Genomic DNA, 8,939 nt, shown 5'->3' with positions numbered 1-8,939 from the left:
ATGAATCCGAATTGGATGTTGGATGTAGACACCGCCCTCCTCTCCTTCACTTTCGTCACCCTCTCCCAAACATTCATGGCATGACTTAGTAAGTTGATACACCTATAGTTGTTAAAATTCTAGATATCACCTTTGTTCTTGTACAATAGGGTTATCGTACTCTGCCTCCATTCATCTGGTATCCTCTTCATCCTAAATATAACATTAAACAGTCCAGTTAACCACTCCAAGCCTGCTCTACCCACATACCTCCAAAATTTAATCGGAATTTTATCTGGCCTGGTCGCTCTGCCCCTACACATCTTACGTTTTTCCCCATGACCTCCTCAACCTTAATGTGCCTACAGTACCTAAAATCTCGACGACTCCCGGAGTGCCCCAATTTATCTAGCATAATGTCTTTGTTCCCCTCTTCATTAAGAAGTTTATGAAAGTAAGTTCACCATCTCCTCTTAATCTGAGCCTCTTCCATTAATATTCTGCCTTCTTCGTCTTTGATACACCTTGCTTGGTCCAGATCACGAGCATTCCTCCCTCCCGCCTTAGCCAGCGGGAATAACTTCTTGTCCCCGCCTTTGTCCCCCAGTTCTTCTTAAAGATGACCAAAAGCTACAGTCTTAGCCTTCGTGACAGCTAACTTCGCCTCCTTCCTAGCTTCCTTATACCTTTTTCTGTTCACTTTTCTCTCCTCCTCATTTGTGCTCTCCACTAACTGCATGTACCACGCCTTCTTTGCTTCCACTTTTTCTTGAACCTCTTCATTCCACCACTAGTCGCCTTTATGTCTGCCAAAGTAACCCTTCGTAACCCCTAACACCTCTCTCGCATCCTTTCTTATATAACTCACAGTCATTGTCCACATATCGCATGTATCCCCGATACTCCTCCAGGACCACATAACTATCAACCTCCCCTCTAACTCCCGAGCTTTATCCTTAGTCAAGGTTCCTCACTTGATCCTCGGTCGACCCTGTACAACCCTCTTCTTCCTCTTTAACATGATACCGACATCCATCACCAGGATCCTAAGCTGTATCGTGAGGATCTCACTCGGGATAACTTTGCAATCCTTGCACAACCCTTTATCACCCCTCTTGAGGAGAAGATAATTTATCCGAGTTTTAACTACCGTACTTTGAAAAGTGACCAAATGCTCCTCCATCTTCAGAAAACTAGAGTTCGCAATTAAAAATATTAGTATTGTTTATGTCCTCGACAAGTTTTCATACTTTAAATAATAGAATCATTACTTACAGTTTTAAATATCATACGTTGTATATAGCAAGCTAAAAATCATTAAATAATTCTTCGTCCATCCGATTACGTAGATCTTTTTATGTACTTCTATTTTCCTATAGATATGTGATTTGCATTATTAATTTTTTTATTATAGTAGTAGTTTAAGGTTAATTTTATTATCTTTTTCTAGTACTTTATTTTTTGACAAAATGTAAATCTTTTTATGAGATTAACCTTTTAATTTTGAAATTCTCCTTTTCAATGAATACTTACAACCTACTATTATCAATGATAATCTTCAAGAGAAAAAGATGGAATTACAATATCACATTTCATGAAATATTAGTAAAAGCTTTCTCTTTAAAGAATAACTTAGAAAAAGAAACAATAAAGAAACAAAATCATGCTTAATTAAAAAGTTCAATGGAGCAAGTAGGAATTGAACCCTTAACCTTAGAGTCGAAGGTGCACTTAGTGACCACTAAGCCCGATTGCCCACTTGAGCATGGGTTCATATATGCTTATTTAAGAATAAAATCAGAAAAATACAAGTAATATACATAATCTAAGAAGGGGAGCATGGATTCACGTGAACCTACCGCTCCCATATAGATTCGCCCCTGAGAGAGAGGGCAAAAGACAATAAAGTGGGTTGTAATAGGGGATCAGATATGTTGTAGGAAATAGAGTCCACCCATATCAAGTGTTCATAGGGTCCACTAGGGTAAAACCTAGTAGTTTTACTTATTATGCAACTCTAAGTATACATATGGTGTACTTCTAAAATGTACAGTACGCAATATTTTTCCTACGCCTTCTCCTAAAACAATTAGGGTTTAGACTGTGAAATAGGAGATTGATCCAATACATCGTGACAACAACCATCGATCAGTAATTCTAGCCATGGTTCATCTGTCTTCCTCTTTCACTACGAAGAACAAGTATGTTTTTCGTTTTATGATATACGCAACCATCTAATTTGTTTAGATATACGCGTTTCTGCATTAGATAATAAAATTGTTGCCGAAAATTGAATAGTTGGAGGAGAAACATGTGAGAGAATAAGTAAAAAGGTTAATTACTATGTAAATATATATAATCATAATATATTATAAGTGTGAATCTTCTAACTCAAGATTGAATTATAAAAATACCCACTAAAAGCTGAAAGACTATTTTACCCTTTCAAAAATCAAATAATTCTTCTGCGTTAAACTACAAATATGTAATTTTAGATGTTAGCTATTGAATTTTAAAGTCTTGACTTGTGACATGATCAGAAAATTTATGGTTACTTCAACATTAAAAGTATATTCACTGTATAAAGCCTTCTTTGAGAACGTTACTATCTTTCTCTATTGGAATTTATAACGTGAGATAATGAAATATTAATGTGGCAATTAATAGTTCTATTTTCAGCATAAGAAAATACAAGGGGAGCAAAGGGACAGAGGTTACGTTGAGGAAGAAAGGAAAGAAAAGGCCAAGGATTGTTTTGATCAACTCATGGCTATAAATCTTCGTTCATGTGAGTTCATTCATTCCCATAATTAGTTTTGCAATGACATTTTAATTTTTTCTTTTTGTCGGTCTCGATTTTGTTGAATGCATTTGATTGTTTGATGTGCTTCAACATCAAATTAACCACTTTGGGATCTGGAACATAACTAGCTGACAAGTCATAGAAAAATAAATCGTAGTGTAGACAGGTAAATGCAATTAGGAGTTTCATTTGAGTAAGTTAAGGGAAATATTGTTGTTTTATTTCATATTATTTGTCTTCTTTTTAAGAATTTTTTGTATTTGGAACCTATAAAATTATATCTTGTCCGTTTCAATTGTCTCTATTTAGTTTTCTTTTGTTATCTTCCTCGCTGTCATAAAAGTTTATTTGGTTCTTCAAAGAATTTATCCGTTAAGTGCAGGGGCGTTAGTTGTTTAGGGAAAGAATATGTTCATGATATAATTAACTTTAACTTAAGAAGTCTAGCACAACATTAGATTTTTAAGGCCAAGAATCGTTGTTGTTTTATTTTCATATTATTTGTTTAGTGTTTTCTGTGTATTTGAAGAACCTATTAAATTATATCTTGGCCGTTTCAATTGTTTCTATTTAGCTATCTTTTGTTATGTTCTTCAACATCCTCTTAGAAGTTTGTTTTGTTCTTTAAAGGATTTATCCGCTAAATGCAGGAGAGCGTTAGCTGTTTAGGGAAAGAAGATATTCATGGTATAATTTTTTTTCTTCTAACTAGAACTTAAGAAGTCTAGCACAACATTAGTTTTTAAGGCCAAGAATCTTTATATTGTTTAAACGTGCATATTAAATTATTCTAGCACATACCAGTATTTTTGTTTTTTTATTTAAATATTTTATTGTGCTTTAATCAATTATTTCTACTTTAAAAAGAAAATTCTACTTTATATTAAGAGAACATTATATTGGTAAATCTTCTATTTTATTTTTACTGGGAAGGTGTTTTTTATTCCTAAAGTTTTATTTCATAAGATTGGTACTTATTGACACTTTTTAACGAGGAAAATAATAGGATTCTATATACCAACAATTTGCTCTAAAGATATACAATCTTTTAATTAATAATTGACTGTTATTTGAATTCTTTAATAATTTTTCTAGGAGGCTAATTGGAGAACAAAGAATTTGAGTTGAGAAAAGAGGAGAGAAACGAAGAAGAAAAATATTTGGGGTTTTATAGATTCAAGTTTATTTTCGTTTTGTTTGGTGAAAGTTTGGTAAATCTATTGAATGTGGATTGTTTAGTAAAAGCCAAAAGAATTTGGGGATTTGAATGAGAAGAGGCAGAAGCAAAATTCATAGAGAACGTCTGTTGAAAATTGCTGAATCGATGCTATGTCCCATTTAAATTCCTGTAGGAAATAGCAGTGAGAGTAAGAAGGAGAAAGCAAAGAGAAAACACAAAGAGAGAGCGTGCTTCGTGGTCGATTGTGTATAGAACTGTGGATGGTGGTGGATTGGTGGAGGGAGAGAGAGGAAGGTGGTGGACTTGGAGTATTGTGTGAAAGAACGGGAGCAAAAAGAAAGAGAAAAAATTAAAAACGAAAAATTGATCTCTCACGCTCTGAAAAATAATGTAATACACGTACTATGCCACATCACCAAGTTGTGTCTAAATGAGACATTTGAGATATGATTATAGTGTTCAAATGGAACGGACTTAAGATAGAGTGTCTAAGTAAAAAGTGTGGACAACATTAAGGGATTGTCGATGTATTTTGCCTATTTCAAAAGTGATAGAATTAGCGGAATATAAATCTTCTGCTTTTCTCAAATAGATAAATAGAAAAAATATGCCTCTTTAGTCATCATTTTATCTTTACTTGACATATTTATTAGTTTTTTTGTAAGACTAAATAAGATTGCTAATTGAATATTATGTACTGATTAAAACAAAGGAGAAAAATAAACATGTGATATACATTTTAATACACACATCATTTGATGTGTTATACACTGTCATATATAAATAATATAATAATTTTTGTTGTGATATATATATTAATATAGAGATAACAATAAATATTAAATAATTATATCTACAATTTCATATTTTAGGTATACAAAGAAGGAAAATAATATTTTAATAAGATATATACAAAGAAGGAACATAAGGTTCTGATATATATTTTGATACACACATTATTATTGTGACACATATTTATTGACTATTTGATGCCAATAATTATCGCTAGAGTTTTTTATTTTATTAATTATGTGAGTAAGTTGTCACACCACGCTAAAATTCCGTAAATCATAGAACACAGATCTGCTAATCCTCCTAGGAAAAGCTTTACTATTATGGTGTTCCGCTAGAAGCCCAACAGAAATTCAGAAATTGGGTCAAAACAATTGTGCTTTACATACCTTGGAATTGATTCTCCAATCAACTTGAATAGTTTTTGTAAGCCCAAGTAAATAAAATCCAATAAGCCATCCCTTTTCTTTCCAAAGATACGTTCCTTATTGTAGTATTCTTGATGAATTTGCGTCGGTTGTCCCTTTATGGGATTGATATTTATTTTTGAGATTTTTATCTATATGTACTATATTAAAAATTTATTTACCCTTACTATTTAGGTTTTAACTTAATTACAAATTGATATACAATTTATCATTTATATACAAATAAGTTTTAAATGAGTATTCTTGCGTGACTTCTTCTTCTTCTTCTTTGTATCTCTATGATTCTCTTCTCTTTTCTCATCTCCTTTTTCTTTTCTTTTTTTCCCGTAGAATTCAATAATAGATTTGCTTTATCACCATCGAACCAGTCATTGTTTGTTGCAGGGGCGGCCCAACCGTAAAGCAAGTGAAAGGCCCCAAAAATTTAAAGGTCCCAAAATTACTAGTATTCTTTATATATAGTAGTATATTATTTATATAATTATCTTTTATTATTGATAAATTTATTTCTTTATTGTCATATTAATTTTTAATAATTCGATTTCTTCCTCTAATTAATATAACTAAAATAATTTTCTGTCAATCTTATTTTACTTTTTAACTTAATTATATTTCTCTATTCATTAGTTGGTCACGTAACTATATCTAATAATCTAACTTATTATTTATTTTTCTTACATAAATTATACTCTCTTCGTCCCAATTTATATGAAAGTGTTTGACTGGACATGGATTTTATGAAATAAAGGAAAGTTTTTGAAACTTGTAATCTTAAATAAATTATAGAAGTTTTTGGGCTAGAAATCATCTCAATAATGGTAAAAAGAAAAATCTAAAGTTGAATTGTTAACAAATATAGAAAGGGACTTACTAAAAAAAAGGAGTCACTTATGTTTTCTGGATTCTCCCATTTCAGTTGTGACGCAATCAACGTTAAATTCATTTAATTTTCTGTATTTTATAAAACTAAGTTCTCATTTTTTTTAATTATACATCCTCACTTGTCTAATTTTTTAAAAACGATGTTCATTATATATATATATATATATATTAAGGTTTCTTATTAAGGCCTCTTATTAAGATTTTGCTTTAGGCCTCCGATGAGGTTGGGCCGCCCCTGGTATGTTGCCCCGCCAGCCATTGAAAGCCATCAAAAGCTTCAAAACTTTGATCTTGAATTTGATTTTTTAAAATTATTATTTATTTTGATTAGGTATTGTTGCAAACGATCGGGAATAATCTTTGTAGTTTATATATCAATTTTAAGGGTGGTTGGTGAAGATTAGAGTTAATTTTGGATGAATTTTCAGATTGAAACTCGGAGATGAAGAAGTTGTATTAAAATTATTTGTAAATTATATTTAAATTGTGTTATGTTATAGTTATATATATTTTTATTTGAATATTATATGAAAATTAAAAAATAGTTGTATATTATATTAATCATTGTATGAAGTTTATATTTAAGTTATATATACTTTTTTTTTTACATAGAATTGTTGATATATATCAAAATTGTATATCAAAATTGTATGGTCCAATACATAGACAACCCCTTTAACTAACAATAATTATCACTTGGACACCTCAACTGAATATTGTACCTATTGGCCACTTTAACTTCATACACAATGTGTCTATTGAACCCTTCAAACACATCCCAACAAAATAACAAAGTGTGTGCCTTCAAACGCTACTGAAGTGACACTAACAAATAAATTAAAGACACGCGGCAACTATAACAAGCAGCAAAAACAAAATATAAAACTTTTTCGTTATCCTTTTTTGTTTTCCTTTGACCAAGTCCCTGTACAGATTTTTGACCACCGATAATCGGAGATTCTTCACCTTCGAAACAGTTTTCTGGAAAAGTTCCATAAGAATTATAAATTCTTGAAGTATTTTTTCAACATAGAAACCCTCGCCCCCAGGCGCCCCAAATCCCATTTTTTTCCCATAGACTTAGAATTACTGAAGCTTTCTTTTCTTTTTGTTAATGCTAGCAAATTTGTGCCTCAAACAGTGGACCTTATTAATCTAAAATATATACCATATATTGAGTGGTATGAATATGAAACAATGCATAGCCTCTTCATGTAATTGTCATAATTTTTCATCTTTTTAGCATAATACAATGTTTCCAACAACAGAAGAATCTCAGTCAGTTATTGTGATTTTACCTAATGTTTCAATTATACTATTTTTAATATACTAACTAATTTGTCAATTTTATTTTCACATGTAGAGATCTTTATCTTATCTCTTTCTTTGCATTTAAAGATAGGGAATGAACCACCACTCGAGAAGCGAGAATCACAAGAAAATTTGATCGAGAAAGGATCTTCGGCCGGAATACCCTTTTCCGGCGAGCCATTTCCTCTTTTGTTTAATTTATGCATGCTCTTTTCTTAGATTCGTGTGAGATGTTGTTCAAGTCTCCCATTTCCAATACTCCAAAGAGTTATTTCCTCTCTCTAATAATTGTGTTTTCAGTCACTTCAATCTATGAAGGTGACATTGGGGAGGGGATAAATGAAGAGTAACAGTGCATAGGTGGTGGAGATGAGGCGGAGGAAGAAGAAAGAGAAATTCAAAAAATGATGTCTTTCACGCGCTTCATGGCAGTGTAACTCACATTGTGTCATGTCAACAAGTTGTGCCTAATAGGAACAATTTTGGTTTGAGTTTACATGTTCAATAGGTACAAGACTCGGTTGAATTGTCCAAAGTGAAAATTATGGACAAGTTTAAAGGGCTGCTTATGTATTCTGCCAAATTGTATTAAGAGAGGAGTTTTGATTGGAATTTCAAGAAGAATAATACATTACATATAAAATATATATAAATTATATATAAAATACATACAAAAGATATATTTGTATAAAAATTGTACAAAAATTATATTTAAGTTATATGATGTTGTAGTTATTTTAACTGGGTAAAAATGATGTATGAAAATTATACATAAGTTATAAATAAGTTGTATACTATATAAATAGTTATATAACATTTAATTTTTGTTTAATGTCGTTATAGATGTATCAAATTTAAATATTCCGGCATTCAACTTGTCTGGTTAAGGTGATGTCTATGTCATGTCTCTATTACTTTGGTTTGACACTACTTTCTAGTTCAAGCTATTAAAATAAGTTTTATAAGATTTGGTTCTCAATTAAGTCTTGAACTATTTTACGTCATTGTGGTTCGACATTATTGGAATTGCTATATTCTAGTCTACAGTTAAGGCACTATCAGAAAGAAGAGATGAGAGAAAAAAAGAAGAGGGTGTAATTGAATCGCATAATTTAAGGCACTAATAACAGATTGTATATGGAGAGAGGTGACAAAGAATAGGGAAAGAGAAGAGCAGAGCAACAAGGAAAGAGTAGAATTAAATCTCATAATTTAAGGCACTAATAATAAATTGCATATAAATTGTAAGCAATCCTTGTTTAGGGGGATAATATACAAAATTAGAATAATTTTAGTCAATAAATTTTAAATATTATATTGGAACAAAAAAAATCCTTTATTTTTCAAACCCGCTTTTGACAAAAATACAAACTAGCCCTTTTAAGTTTAATGAACAATTTCTGAACTAATATACCCTTCAGCTCTTTTTTCCATCCTTTTGTTCTTCATTTTCACCTAGACCAATTTCAGAAGTTTGAAATTTCTTGTTGGTGGTTGAATTTCGAAGTTACTAATTGATCATTGTTAAAATTATTTGAGTATTGAGTACCCGTGCTTAAATTTT

At 31.2% G+C, this 8,939-nt stretch overlaps 1 long non-coding RNA gene across 1 annotated transcript; it reads left to right on the top strand.

Moving 5' to 3' along the window:
- The first annotated feature begins 2,669 nt into the window (after positions 1 to 2,669).
- On the top strand, positions 2,670 to 7,868 carry LOC138900786 (uncharacterized). The gene is made up of 2 exons (XR_011412056.1): positions 2,670 to 2,767; positions 7,463 to 7,868. It is a non-coding gene; the product is annotated as an uncharacterized lncRNA (long non-coding RNA).
- Positions 7,869 to 8,939: the final 1,071 nt, after the last annotated feature.

Source organism: Nicotiana tomentosiformis, chromosome 11, assembly GCF_000390325.3.
Source record: "Nicotiana tomentosiformis chromosome 11, ASM39032v3, whole genome shotgun sequence".
NCBI lineage: Eukaryota > Viridiplantae > Streptophyta > Magnoliopsida > Solanales > Solanaceae > Nicotiana > Nicotiana tomentosiformis.
Note: the sequence above shows the minus strand (reverse complement) of the source record. Positions and strands in the feature narration are given on the sequence as shown.